Source organism: Saccoglossus kowalevskii, chromosome 11 (genome assembly GCF_978046115.1).
Source record: "Saccoglossus kowalevskii chromosome 11, keSacKowa6.1, whole genome shotgun sequence".
Taxonomy (NCBI): Eukaryota; Metazoa; Hemichordata; class Enteropneusta; family Harrimaniidae; genus Saccoglossus; species Saccoglossus kowalevskii.
Genome location: NC_140651.1, coordinates 32,769,821 through 32,785,462, shown reverse-complemented (window position 1 = coordinate 32,785,462; position 15,642 = coordinate 32,769,821).

The window sequence follows — 15,642 nt, the reverse complement described above, 5'->3', positions numbered from 1 at the left end:
ACAACTACCACCCTTTAAGTTATATATATTCCTAATAACTTTCATAGCATTCCAAACACATATACATGTATGTATGCAAATAAGAGTGACATGATTATGGTAAAAATGTATAATTTAGAGGCAGTATACAATATATACAACTGTGGTTTTTTGATGTATGTATACATGTACATTGTATTTATTAAGTAGATACGGTGTATATCATTATGTCATTTTAGCAAATTTGACACACTGCACAAATTAACAGAAACTTATTTTAGCGAAGATGAGATTATACTTTCTTTTAAATTAGCTACATCTTGAATTATCAAAATTACAGACTACCTGTACCAGTAGATATAGCTAAAATAATATGCTAGGTAAAAAGACACATTTTACAGTAATTTTGGAGTGCATCAAATTTTATTTGCAATATGATCTAAAACTATTTAATTTCAGATTTTCTTTCAGTATCAAAATTAGGCCAAACAGAAACTATATGCACTGAAAGTCTCAGCAGACAATAGCGCACCAAAAGATAGAAGTCCATTGTCTGTGAAATTCATTGTATATCACTTTTCCAGAGCTTAATTGCTTAGTGTCTTCATTATTATAATTAAATGTAATTTTGACCAAAATATGCTGGTTTTATCTCTAACGGAGGAACGATTCAGAAACAAATTTGTGAAAATGGTCACCATTTAATTGTTCAATATTCGCAGGGAATACCAATCAGTATGAGGCAATTAATCACAGTGTGATGTCTCTCCCTCTAACTTCTTTTCTCTCCATTACATGAAAAAAGCATGGATAATGCATGTTGTGACCTCATCACTCGCATCACTTAACTTGAGAAGTTTGGCATATATTTAATCAGCAGGTTAAATTACTGAAATATTTACATGTATTCCAAGTAGAGGTAGAGATATCATTACTTGTGAACATTTAAAAATCTAGATAGTAATTTTTTGAGTCAATTCAGGAGGTGTAGAGTACCATCACATTGCTATTGAAACTGAGCAATATTAATTTTTTTTTATCAATCTTTAATAATATTAACAATACAGTACTTGTTGTTGCAGAACTTAATTCACTAATTTTGAGGCTGAAGAATGAATAAATTAGGTGTTATTATCACTTCCACAGTGTAAATAAGTTTAGGCTAAAATGAATAAATTATACTTACAGTGAACTATACAGAGCCACAGCCAGGATTACCAGCAGAAAACGAAATTGTGGAAATAAAGTATACATATACATGTATTTGTTTTAAACATGGACAGGTTTGCCAAATGAATTGTTGACTAAAACATGGTGTGTCTGTCTGAAATGATAGGTAGACAGGAGGCTAGGTAAAAGTCTGGTACAATAGCATTATAGATCATGACACTATTCTCCCAAGGTGAATGTCAAGCATGGCAACTAATTTGCATAACACTGCATTCTCCCAAGGTGAATGCCCAAGGTAATTTAATGCATACATGTATGTGCACCAACAAATTCGTTATTATATTGAATCAATATTGCAATATTCAATGCCAAAATATTATTTGTGACAAATCACTCCAGACTGTTTTTAATCATGATGTAATATTAAAGAAATTCATTTGAACATGCTCCCAAAATACAACTTACATTAAAACACCTACCGGTACCGGTACCAGTACAATAAATTTCACATCAAGGGTATTTTCAATTTATTTTTTTCGTCAAATACTCATGCAGATGGCAAGTTAATTGAGACACATTTTCTAGAATTGTAATTTTATTTTTTTCTACCCCAAGGTGGTTGTATCATATATCAACCACCATCCGGTACAATGGCAGTTTATCTGCTATAAATGTGTATAACACCCTCATATCATGTTGATAACAATCGTGATTCCGTACATTTACCCTGACTTCTGTAATTAATGTTACACAGAAGAAATGCAGTGGCATTCAGGATACGCTGCAATACAGCAAAGAGGTTCCAATAACAGCTATCATCTCAAGTGACAGATTCATTTTTTCAGAAATTCAGGGAAAATCGCTAATTTTGATGCAGTAAATCATTCACTGGTAGCCTTAACACAAAATGTCTTCTATAATAATAATAGCCCATCAAATGTGTTTACAACATTTAAAAAAAATGTTTATAATTTTTGTTTTTTTAATTTGGAACCTAATGAACATAGTTTTTCCACCTCTAACTGGAAACAAGAGTCGTCATTCAAAGAAATGCAGGCCAAAACTACTCATCAAAATCCATCTTCACTAAGTAAAAATTTGGTTTCATTCACGATAGTAACAGCAATGAAATGGCAAAAAAACAGAACCATCCTTTCTATGGCATATTTTAATGTTTCAGGAGAAGAATGGAATATCAATTACTAGGTGAAAAAAGGCAGGATAGGAAACTGAATCCCATCACTGCTCGATGTTTTGTTCATCACTCCCATCTGAAATATTTGAATGATCATGTGATATTTTCCCTGGATGACCGACCCTAAGCCTTCTGGGAAAACAAATATTTGACCTCAGTATGGAAGGAATGGATAAGAAGTGCATGCATTGTACAGCTTTACAAATCAGTGGAGTAGTCTATTAGTAAGACAGGGATGGTCAGGTCCCCCCCCCCCCCCACAGAGTACATAAATATATCACAGGTTTTTGTTGTTGCTGTTAGGTGTAAACTGAGAACATGGCACAATTATGCTTTTATTCAATGCAAAAACACATACAATTTTAGAATATTAATTATATGGACAAAACATTATTATAAGGTCTATGGATGATGAAAAATAGATTTGCCAATTTAAATTGAAGAATAACATTGAAACACCTTGCTATGTGAAGGGTAGTGGGTTAGATATTGAGACAATTTTTTATTCCAGTCATGCAATTAAAATTGACAACACTGTAATTTCTGCTCTACAAATGCCAGGAGATGGAAGTCAATCTGGGAACAGACTGGAATTACTAAATTTGACAAACACATTACAAGAATAATTTACTTAATGACAATATAAAATGAGTATTTATATTTAGCTTTTGAGTATTTTTGAGAAAAAAAAATTTATCTTCAAATTGGTAAAAATAGAAAATATGATTTATTGTAAAATATGGTAGTAAACACACAAGTTTTATTTCCATGGTATAATACACATACATACAACATTGTGCTTCCTAAGACATAAACAGCATGGCTGTACCATTAATTAATATGGTTTAACACCACATTGGTCTGACACCACTGCAGTCATTATCCTGTGCTGTTTTTTAAGTCTGACACCACTGCAGTCATTATCCTGTGCTGTTTTTTAAGTCTGACACCACTGCAGTCATTATCCTGTGCTGTTTTTTAAGTCTGACACCACTGCAGTCATTATCCTGTGCCGTTTTTGTAAGTCTGACACCACTGCAGTCATTATCCTGTGCCGTTTTTTAAGTCTGACACCACTGCAGTCATTATCCTGCGCTGTTTTTTAAGTCTGACACCACTGCAGTCATTATCCTGTGCCATTTTTTAAGTCTGACACCACTGCAGTCATTATCCTGTGCAAAATTAAGCCAAATTTCGGGAAAACTGAAAATGTGTGTGTATTTTTGTTTGAAATAATTATACATATATTATGCAAATTAATATGCACATGTTTACCACCAAACTTTTCTTTGTACAGATAATTCAAGGCACAAGCACACTCGTATTTTTTTTTGTATTTGTATTTTGTTTTGAAAGCAGACTGGTATATCAGATACCATAACAAGGATAGAAAATGAATACTACCGGGTAATGTTGTTTTATTTAAAGATGTACTTTTGAACAAAAATATTTAAAAATATTTGAAATAATACTACATGTATAAGGCAATTATGTGAATTTCTTAAAGTAAATCTTTGCTTGCTTTGCTCAGTCATAATTTAGTGAGATATAGCATGTGAAATGCCAGCGAAGTAGCATTTTAAGAGATTCATTCCTGAGCAATGCATTCAGTTATGTGATTCTATTTCTGTGATAAGCTACATTATTATTGCTCAATTCGATGCAACTAAATGAAAGTTTTTGAATATGATGCATATTCTCCAAACAAGGAAGAGGTTTGCAACATTTTCAACATGTTGTTACAGGTTCTACAGATGACTGAATTCTCATTGCCAGATGTACAGCCACATCACCTGTATTTTTGATCAGCATATCACACAGGGGAGACTAATTATTTTATGCAGATAGCAATTATTAATAATTCTATGAGTGACCTTTGAAATATGCTTCTCAAAATTGTCATAAGTGACAAGAGGTTCCCTCACCCCTACCCTATACCCTAATCCTAACACTCCAGCCCACCCCCCCACCCCATGTATATGCTCTCCAGATATCTATACGTGTCCTGAGGAGAGACATATACATGCAGAATTAAAATAGGGGAGGGGCACTGGAGGGGAAAGAGTTAGAGTTAGAGGTGATGGGGCCCTAACAAAGTCTTTCAACATAATAAGATCTCCTCCACAATCTTAATAAGCCTGCAGCCGTTATAGAATTTTTTTAATTTAAATAGCAAAGTTTAAGACCTTGAAGTAATCTTCCCTGTGAGAACAAATCTTGTTTGAAAATTTGACTAATGTATTTTCCTTATTAGCTGTATTTGTATGCATACATACACTTGTAGGTATACTGTATTTAATAGTTCTATTAGGAGTACATGTGCTTATGTGAATTACAAACGTGTCAAAATAAGTCATATTTCCATGATCCAGAATACAACACTGCATTGACTATTAGGAGTACATGTGCTTACCTAAATGACAGGTTGTAAAATAAGTCATATACAATACATGCACTTTTATTTGAGATAGTATTATATGCCATAATTGACATTCTATTTTACAATCAAGCTTTTAATTTTAAAATTGTCATATTGTATTTTTATTTTACCTTGAAATTTAATTTGCTTTCTTTCACAATCTTACAGCAACAACAAAATAGGAGAAGAGCCGAAGGGAATATTTGTATTTTGAGTATCAAGTACACATCATTTTTGAACGTGTGGATACAATTTTTACAGATGGTTGAATTTAAATTATTTTTGCTGCTACTGTGATGTATCACTTCTTTTTGACCAGCACTGTCAGCAAGCATCATATTACACAGGGCAGAGACTATTTCATATGCAGATAGCAATTACAGGCCTTTAAGTATCAAGACAAGGTTGTAGATGGCTCCTCAATATATTGAAGGATTAAGGTAGTAATTAAAGGGATAGATCATACACTGGTATACATTTGTACACTGACAATACTGGTACAAATTAAATTATTCGACACTACTAACCCTATTACTATATTTGTATTCATGCTGTTTATGTGATACAAATATCATCCAGAATAACATCATTCAATTCAATAATAATAGTTAATGTAATACGAACAATTACGTTTCACCCACACAGAATGGTAGACATTTTTAATAGTATTATCACAAATCAAACAATTCATTGTATTTATACTACAAAGAAATAGTTCAACAGGTGGAACTAAAAACAAGTCTTCAGACATGGAACAGTCCATTATAGTATGGGATCATTGGGCACAACAGAGGGACAATCTCTGATGGAACAATCCATGTATTTGTATGTAAAAACAAAAACAAAAACAAAAAAAACTAAAAATTTCCCACTCCAAAATAATTATTCAAAAGTGGCTGAAATTTGTGCACTTTTATGGTATGCAGTTGATTTTGGGTGATTCCATTCATTATTGGGCAAAATAAAAAATGCTTCTCAAAGTAGGTAGAGATAGGAATTATTTTTTTTGCTGATTCGAATGTCATAAATCATGTTTAAAGGTATTTAAAGTTTTGTAAAATTTTGAGTCTATAAAATCACATGCAAAGCCTAAAAGCCCAAAAAAGTTCGAAAACACAATATTTTTTCCCCCTTGGTCTCATAGGGTGATGCCATTATTTGGAGGGAAGGTTATGGTATTACTTACATTCCAGATACCAGGCTGATTTTGAAAACATGCTGAGTGGAGGCTGAGGCTTTTCCCATAGCAACTTGTACTGCCCGATCAATGCTACTGGCAAACTGCTTGAGGTATTTTTCCGTTGGTTCAGTTCCATCATATGGTACATAAATATATGGGAATATTCCATGGAGGTGGAGACACGTCTTTTGACCTGTAAAAGTAAAAAAAAGTTATTTTTATTGTTTCAAAATAATTGTAAATACATTTGAGATTTTGATGGACAACATTTGGCCAAATCACTGTTGATATAGAATGCTGCTCAACAGTAAAAATAATTGTCATATTCGTCATTATTTTTCTTATGTTACATTTCTTGCCACGAGGATGGAGAAAATGGAATAAGAAAATGAGGAACTTGGTTTGAAGAACACAGATGTTCAAAACGAAGTGAACATAGCATTTTACCATGGCTTCCTTATAGCAAGGATATATCTCAAAATTATAGACAGTGACAAATGAAATATGAGATATTGTCACCGCTACATGTATGTCACTAAATATGAGTGCATGTCAAACAAGCAGCCTGTCGGCTGTGATAGTTCCACTATTAGCAATGCACATTACAATTAAAGAACTGAAAATATCATTAGAAAATGAACAATATGTACAGTATCAAAGCAATGGGTTTTCAACAAGAATTCAAAAATATCCCTTTTCACCAAAAATGACAAAAATAATCATCAAAATTAGATAATTGAAGATATCACCACGAAATTAACAAATCTGAAAGAGGTCTACCCAAGGTACATATACACCAAGTATCAAAGCATTCAGGCTTGTAGTTTTCAAGAAGAAGTCGAAAAAGTAGCATTCTACCTTAAATGCTTGAAAACACCAATCAAATTTTGGTACTTTAAAATAAACCCACTTAATAATAAATGTCTGCTCAATATGTTTCAAAATAAATGTGTGCAGCATTTTTGTAAAAATTTTATACTGAAATTGTTATTACATTTGTGTTTTCACTGAATTTTTTCCAATTTTTTCCAACAAAGAACCTAAACAAGCAGCCTATGGGCTGAGATAGCTCCGCTGTTAGCAATGTACATTTCAATTAAAGAACTGAAGATATCATTAGAAAATGAACAATACGTATAGTATCAAAGCAATCAGACTTGCTGTTTTTAACAAGAAGACGAAAATATAAAGTTTTTACCAAAAATGATAAAAATATTCATCACAATTAGAGAATTAAAGATATCATCACAAAATGAACAAATATGAGAGGTCCACATGTAGTACCTATATATAATATCATAATTACCACTTTTACCAAAAATGACAAAAATATTCCAAAATTAGAGAATTGAAAATATGACCACAAAATGAACAAATCTGAGAGAGGTCTACCCAAGGTACATATACACCAAGTATCAAAACATTCAGACTTGTAGTTTTCAAGAAGAAGTTGAAAAAGTAAAACATTGACACGGATGACGACAACGATGGACAATCACTCATATGATAAGCTCCGCTCGACAGCTAATAAAAAAAAAGGTTTGAAACACAATGACCAGAAAAATAATTATTTGTATTTCTAGGCCTAAATTTATTTCATGAAATAAAATCAAAACCTCTGAGTAACAGCAAATAAACAGTTAATTTTCACTGCTAGAAATTGTTGTAATTTCACAATTTTTTAGCATTCATAAAGATTATCACTGACTAGCAAAATCCATGAAAATTGCGAAAATGGAAAGGTTTACAGTATCAAAAATACATAAAAACAAGAAAAATATTGCACCAACAATATGGAGTTAAAAAAATCTATGAACACCAGCAAAATGATAAATTTTTCAGATGAATGTGTTATCACTTCTGGAAGGCTACAATATAAAAATATATGTCATGTAAATATTGTGTACATGATTAATTTGTCAAAACCATTTTGAAATAACTATCAAGTTATCACTTTGCACAGGTGAATAATTACACTTGGGTTAAAGGTCATCAGAAATCCAGAGATCAATTTAATTTCTGATTTGTCAATGTCTATCATGACAGGTTAATGAACAGAGAAGACACTGAGATTGCTGTAAGGACAGAAATATTGAACTCCCAAAACGAGCTGTTATTATTTTCAATCATGTACAGTAGTTTCTTGTATGGAATCAATCATATCGTCAAATTATTAACAAATACACATGTAGGATTGTCCCACCATTGTAAATCAATTGTGATCAAGACAAGAAAATGACTGTACTATGTCAAGTTGATTCAAAACTAACATAAAATTTGGCATCACAAAGACGACAGGGCAGGAGAAATGATGTCATTCAGATGCTATAGTTTGATAACTCCACTATATCACCTGGATTTCAACATACTTTATCATCAATACAATATACATTGATAAAAATCAAATAATTTGGTGAAGTTTGTTTCTATATTTACAAAACACCTTGTAATCATAAAGAGAGAATTGTAAATTTATTTGCAGTCAACATACCGGTACATCTACATCTTCTTATTAATGAAAATTTTTAATTTTCGTTGAAAAAACTTTGGTTTGGTATAGTTTATTTTCACCGAATTTTGAGTTGAATGTAAAATACTTTAAAATACTTTATTTTCACTGGAATTAATTTTCGCTGAAAAGACTTTTAGGTGTTTTGTAAGGAATTTATTTTCACTGATTTTTGGTGAGTTGAGTGTAAAAGATAGGAAAAAGACATATTCGCTAGATTTCATTTTCACTGAATCATGAAGTATTTTTACCCTTTCCTTATGGCAACTTTAATCCATTATATATAGCATTAGAAAAGCACCAGTCATTGCAATGCTGCCATGACTCCTTGGAACGCTCTGAATTTTAGTATTAGTTAATATGATATCTGAGAATAGAAAACAAAAAATGGCAATCTTTTCATATATGCATATATATGATAATGAGATTTTTAGTTAATTTTGAAATATGTAATATGTAAATTTAGTACATTCATGTCCCATGCGACCAATTCTACATACAGTGTTGGATTACATGAAATTTGATTTCTCTATTTTCTCCAACGGTAGTACATGTACATGTAGAAGCACATGTGCAAGTCAAGTTTTGCCTTTTGAATATATTCTATCGATAAAGAGCCATTGCTCAAAATGTCTAGCTATTCTTAATAGTTACTTGAGACAACAACTACCAAATATTATCTAATATATATATCTTGTCTTTTGAAACTGAGATAAAAATGGCTAACCTGAGCACAGTAACACAAATGATTGAGGAATGCTATACAATTAAAAATTCTTCAAAATGGTATAAATTGAATGAGTAACAATTAGCTATTCTGGGTCTTGATTTAATAAGTAAGCACCAGACCTTACTTGAGGTGAGTGATCTTGATTTGGTATGTAAGCACCAGACCTTACTTGAGGTGAGTGATCTTGATTTGGTAAGTAAGCACCAGACCTTACTTGAGGAGAGTGATCTTGATTTGGTATGTAAGCACCAGACCTTACTTGAGGTGAGTGATCTTGATTTAATAAGTAAGCACCAGACCTTACTTGAGGTGAGTGATCTTGATTTGGTATGTAAGCACCAGACCTTACTTGAGGTGAGTGATCTTGATTTGGTAAGTAAGCACCAGACCTTACTTGAGGTGAGTGATCTTGATTTGGTATGTAAGCACCAGACCTTACTTGAGGTGAGTGATCTTGATTTGGAATGTAAGCACCAGACCTTACTTGAGGTGAGTAATCTTGATTTGGTATGTAAGCACCAGACCTTACTTGAGGTGAGTAATCTTGATTTGGTATGTAAGCACCAGACCTTACTTGAGGTGAGTGATCTTGATTTGGTAAGTAAGCACCAGACCTTACTTGAGGTGAGTGATCTTGATTTGGTATGTAAGCACCAGACCTTACTTGAGGTGAGTGATCTTGATTTGGTATGTAAGCACCAGACCTTACTTGAGGTGAGTAATCTTGATTTGGTATGTAAGCACCAGACCTTACTTGAGGTGAGTGATCTTGATTTGGTAAGTAAGCACCAGACCTTACTTGAGGTGAGTGATCTTGATTTGGTATGTAAGCACCAGACCTTACTTGAGGTGAGTAATCTTGATTTGGTATGTAAGCACCAGACCTTACTTGAGGTGAGTAATCTTGATTTGGTATGTAAGCACCAGACCTTACTTGAGGTGAGTGATCTTGATTTGGGAAGTAAGCACCAGACCTTACTTGAGGTGAGTGATCTTGATTTCGTACATGTATGTAAGCACCATACCTTACTTGAGGTGAGTGATCTTGATTTGGGAAGTAAGCACCAGACCTTACTTGAGGTGAGTGATCACACTCGTCATAAATATAAGATGTGGTGCTTACGTATTAAAATGACATAGGTGTATCTACTGGTAAAAATAAAGACACATTTTGATGATCCAGCAAACAATAAATACATTTTGCTGTTTATACATGTATGCACTTCTAGTAGGGCAAATATGGTATTGTTATTCAAAAAAATATTAATACAACATTCTCAGTACATGTAGCATAGACAGTTGAAATATATAATCTCAGTGACATGACTTTCATTTTCTGCATCTATTCAAATATTTATTTGAAATAAACTCCAGGTAGTACATGTAAAGAAACATCCCATTGAGACTGTACTATATATACATCTGAAAATTGCATTTTAATAACAAAGTATCTGCTAGAATAGAAATTAAAACCAGCATAATCCGTCATGAAAAAAGATTAATTTGAATTTCTGGTCTCAATAGTCTACACGCAGGTTGGGCATGTGTGAACAAATTATTACTAAAAGCACATGTACATATACATGTAGCATGTGCAAGAGAACTATGTTGTGTAATTAAAGCATCTATTGTCAACATGGATACCATTATTTTGAATATCTGTTTGAACTCATGTCAGGTGGAAATATTAAATACTGTATAAAATTTTGGCTCCAAACTTTAATTTCATTATTATGAATAACATTACAAATTTAAGGAGATGAATTGTTAGGAATAGTTTTTACACTTTAACTATCAAAATGTATATTGATACTGATCAAATTAATAAAATGAGAGTTAAAATGTCAGATAAGAAGCAAAATTTAATTTTTCAGCTATTCAAAATACTGTTTACAGGTGTATAGACTGTACATAAGCTAACATTTGATTTCAATTCTAGCAGATACTTTGTTATTAAAATGCAATTTTCAGATGTATATATAGTACAGTCTCAATGGGATGTTTCTTTACATGTACTACCTGAAGTTTATTTCAAATAAATATTTGAATAGATGCAGAAAATGAAAGTCATGTCACTGAGATTATATTTTTCAACTGTCTATGCTACATGTACATTTGGTACTACAAACAATGTTGGCAGGATTAAATTATATGATAAAATATGTGTACAGTAAATGCAACCTTTATTATTCACATTTGAATCATTAATGTTTACACATCATTATGCTCTGATTACTTACAACACTCGTAATCTTTACATGCCAGATATTTCTCCCACCCAGAATTCAGTTCAAATATTTTCACATTTTGTAAAATTTTCATGAAATTTCATCATCATTTTGGACCATATGAACAGATTCAAATATTGCTTGTAATTTTTAATCAAAAGGTTTGTCAATTTATATCAACATTTCATGTGGTGAAGAGCAGACTGTACAAAAATATTTTGTAGATGGTGCTTCTAAGTTTAATTTCCATTCACCAATAAAGGGTGGCAAAATAAATTTACTTTGACAAAATTTTGTTCTTATGAATGTATTTGAATCAGCACCTCGCAAATTCCTGGCAGCAAAATACAAAACTGTTTGTTGGTTTTTTTCCTATTTTGGGAGATGGACAAAAACAAAAAAATCGCTGTCATTAAGTACATGTGATCGATGTGATAAATGGCTTTATGTCCCACTCTAATTAATGTAATAATTTAAGAATATCAACCTTTTCACCAACAGAATTTCTCGTCCAAATTTGTTTTCAAATTTATCATATATTCAATATTTCTAGAAATGAACCATAATTTTGAAGCAAACGAACAAAATTTTTACTCAAAAAATTTGATTATTTTTGTCTCAATCTTCTAAAAGAAATCATAGACTATAAATACATGTAGGACTAATTTGTGATGAAAAGGGAGAACTGGTGAAAAAAAAATTAAAACCCCTGCCTTCCAACAATAAGCACTTTGATTAAATGGCAATGATAATTAAAGAACTATGGAAAATAAAAAAAAACAATATAATTTCTCATTTTACTGATGTTGAATATTTTCAACATGTACCAAAATTGGTTACACTTACTAGAGGGTTTTGCAAATTTTACTAAAATTTACTGTCATAAGTACCAGTTAACTACCAAGCTACCTAGTTTTGTGATTTTCCTTGATTCACTGAAATGTGAGAACAGAGTGGTTTAACATAATCCATTGAACACCAATGTCAACTCTTGTCACAATTCACAAAATAAACAATAATATTATATTCATTTGCACCAAAATAACAAAGAAATTATAGAAAGACGCATAAAAGTGTGCAAAATGATGGAAAAAATTGACATTCAAAGTCCCAACTCTAAGCAAATTATAAATGACTTATTATATGCGAGCACAAAAGTTATATTTGTTGTATAACAAATCATTAAAAATATTCCTTAGTTTGACCATAGAAATAACTCTGTAATATACATAATAAGCACATGCACTACTAATACAGCAAATGCATGTACTGAGTAAAATTAATTTAGAAAATTCACAAATACTACCGCGTAGTAATTCTTTTATTTACAGTTGAGGACTTGTTGAGGCCTTAGTATTTTAGCATATGTTGATTTCTTTGCCAGCACGGTTGGGATTCTACAAATGACGTAAAATTTCATCACTACAGGGTGATTTCATGAATGTCAGAGACAATGTAATGTGTCTTGTGTTGCACAATTAAAGTGGTTTTACAGAGAACCATTTAGTTTGCTTGTAATGCTTCCATATGTGACAACTGATGCATATACAATTTTTGAAGAAGAAATGTTTTTGTTTTTTTTCAATGGAATAATTTTTATTACATCTCTTCATTTATTTGGATGGGAAAGTGTAATTAATTAAACAAATAACATTATCAAAGGACATGAATGTATTTGTATGCCTAATATATCAAGATGTGATGCATCTTCAATTTTATCTAAACCTTCTTTCCAATGGTTTTAAGAATGTCATGAACATTGAAGGTTTTAAGAATGTCATGAACATTGAAGGTTTTAAGAATGTCATGAACATTGAAGGTTTTAAGAATGTCATGAACATTGAAGGCACAATAAATATTATCTGGATATCATCTATTATATTGAGGGAAAATATTACATCATTTACTACAAATAGTTAAAGGGCAGTGGTCATCAGGCCGTGCATGTGTGTGACATTGTGTTGATAAACTATAATTCCTTCTAATAGAAATCACAGGTATGACCTTGGCATGACATCCACTAATTACCGCTTGTTAGTCCTTTGATACTTTCCATTCACCAAAGTAATGTCTTAGTTTGTACTCATTGGTCTGTGTAATAGCTGAAGTGGCCATCTTTGTCCATATGAGACCCATATCACGTGCATGCTTAGCATGATGACTATCACCTTTCAATGGATTCAAAGACAATGTAAAAACTGAGCTTGTATTACAAGATCTTCCCAATGTTGGTTTCTCATGGAATAAAAGTTGTTTTCACTGGCTGAGACAAAATACATTCTACCATATTTGCTTTGCATTTCTGATAGAAGGGTACATAAACTGATGTGAAGTAGATACACATACACAATACACATCTATCATTTCATTAAACATGTTAGCACATAAGTCAACTTTCATCACAATTCATATTTTTCCAAAATTTTGGTCTAGACTTGTAGCTAGTAGAAATTTATGTTAGATCCAAAATGTTCAAAATATTATAGAAAAACAATTTTGGTTAGAAAAAATATTGCACTCATAGGTTAAATGAGCAAATACAGTAGGTTATAATTATATCAGAGGAATATTGCTTTGTATCAATTCACTTTGAGCAAATACAGTAGGTTATAATTATATCAGAGGAATATTGCTTCGTGTCAAATCACTTTGAACTTAATGTTGCCACTGCTGTGTACATACATTGCTGGAATACTGTAAAACTATATATTTTTACTGGCATTTAATTTCACTATTTTGATGTTTGGTGCAATTTAACTGGGTTTTAGATCATTGGCAGGTAAACATTGAGTTCTATTGTTATTCTACAAGTTTATGTGAATTTAATTTAGCAAATTACACCTACATGTATAAACAAAAATAACAAAATTAAAACCGGGAAATAATTTTACTAAGAGTACATCTATCTAGTGTGGTGTTAATGTTGACACTATATTAAAACTTTATTGGAATTCACAATACATATATTAAAACTTTATTGGAATTCACAATACATATTTTTATACTTTAATTATTCAGTACACAATAAATACAATTTTTTGTTAATACATGTATGTACTTATAATTTATTTTTGCTGCAAAGGCTTTTTTGGTGTTTTGTATGGAATTTATTTTCACTGATTTTTTATAAGATGAATGTGAAATATAAGAAAAAAAGTATATTCATCAGTTTTTATTTGCACTGAAGCATCCCTTCAGCGAAAATAAATTCCAAATGAAAAAAAAGTATTCTACAATAGGTTAAATATGGTACAGGTGTTTTTAATTCACTGCATTTTTAGAGAGAATTGATTGCATCATATTTCTGGACAATTGGCCGTGGTTGCATTGTATCAGTCATAGAAAACATACCTTTGAGTTTGTTATTATTGTGTTGAATTATGGAAACTAGATATGTCACTGAATATACAGAATGTTGTACTATGTATAAAATGAGTCAAGACAGAACATAATCCACCTGACAATGATTGATGCTTCAAACAAATGCTGCATAATTTATGGCATTGAGTGCCCATGACTGCCAAAACTTGTTCAATGCTAGAACGATATACAAGCACTCAAATATTTCAACATCAGTGCCACTATATTTGCAATCTGGACTTGTGCATTTGTCAGGTTGCTAATAGAAAACTGCAAACAAAAAGTGCAAGCCAAGGAGGAGAAACTGTCACTTTCTCACAGTTGGTCGAGATTTGATATTCTCAGATATCAGTGAGAATATTTATATATTTTTGTAATATACTTTTATTTAAAGTATACTGATGAGAACAACCATTGATAGTGTTCAGTCCCAATCCTGTATTTAAAGCCAAACATCTCTCTACACAGTGCTTTGATGCTATCAGAGCATATTTGGTTGAAATGATCATGCACCTGTAACCCTATATGTAAGATCCTGATACAAAGCCTAGTTCTTCTGCGTGAAACGATTCTAAACACATTTACAGACTGTGATTTTAGGATTTTAGACAAAATGATTTGTTAATTTTACAAACATTTGAATCTTGTAAAAAATATAACATGCACCTGTAACCCAATATGCTTGATCAAAGTTTGAATGAATTTCCCTGTTCATCTCCTAGGAAAATGTTCTGCACACATTTAAGTCTTAGAATTTAGCAATATCAAGGACAAAAATTGGCTGCCAGTCAGCCATGCTTGATAATAAGAATTGTGCATATGTAAATCATCATACATGTATATGGTCTGTATATGCAAGTTTAAATGAACAT